The sequence below is a fragment of the Atta colombica genome, unplaced genomic scaffold, assembly GCF_001594045.1.
Source record: "Atta colombica isolate Treedump-2 unplaced genomic scaffold, Acol1.0 scaffold69, whole genome shotgun sequence".
In the NCBI taxonomy this organism is placed as follows: Eukaryota; Metazoa; Arthropoda; class Insecta; order Hymenoptera; family Formicidae; genus Atta; species Atta colombica.
In genome coordinates this window covers 76,758-77,879 of record NW_017259560.1, presented here as the reverse complement: position 1 = coordinate 77,879, position 1,122 = coordinate 76,758, and positions in this window count along the sequence as shown.

The window sequence follows — 1,122 nt, the reverse complement described above, 5'->3', positions numbered from 1 at the left end:
ATATATATATATATATGCAGAGAGAAACTTGAGAGGACATGACAAACCTATAACCGCAAAATGCCACGCACTACTGCCCTCTGACAATATGAATATAAACTACATAGCAACGTCTACTTTTTATGGTACATTATTTAAACTTTTTCTAAGCGCCATACGCCCCAAGTCAATCAGTGCGATTCGTATCACATAATGAATTGGTGACTCTCTTATTATAGACTCTCTAGAAATACGGATGCTACAAATGCTTTAAAGCAATTTTTGAGTGATCAATTTGTAAAATTCTTTTTTCTAATTGGTCAACCAAACGCTTTAAAGCATTGAGACTTTGACCACAGCCTAGGGTACATCGTCCACTTTTCAAGGCTGAAGATGATAAATCAATAATTGATTCATATAATCGTGCTACATGTAGGTCGAAATCGTGTTATGTATTTCGCTATTCTGTCACATTGTGTTTGGGGCTTTAGGTCCTGTGCACAATAGTAGGAATAAGGAATTAGGGCTACGTTCCAAAACTTCCTATTCAAGGAAGATTTTACTCTATATGCTATAGTATACGTTACGTGTACTATACATTTCGAATAAATTTTCCTCGGAGGAAATTTTGAAACATAGCCTAGGAATAAATTATTTCAATCTATCAGAAATCAGATACATCGGAATATACGGTTTCTGATAGATTAAAATTGTTATTCCTTATTGGTGTTATTGTGCGTAGCCCCTTAATCATCGATTTAGCGTTTATCGCGGTTGGTGAAAAAGCCTTAAAAATAATATATAACCAGAAAGAAAAATGCAAGAGCGAGTCATTTTATAATTGTCATACTTATAATTGTCATACTAGTTACTTGTGTTAATCTTTGTTATTCAAATTATAAATTAATTTAAAATATTGAAGTTTAAACAAGAAAGTTTATTTAAGAAAAAAAATATTGCTCATCTTGGAGAAGATTGGTGAATTCTTGTGTCAGCACGTATAACAAAAGCTTAAAAAATTAATCGCTTAAAAAAGATGTGAATTCCATTTAATTAGTCAAATTTAAAACACAAACTTTTAAAAAAATAATATATAATAATAAATTTTCGAAAATATTGTAAATATTTAATTATTAATAAAAT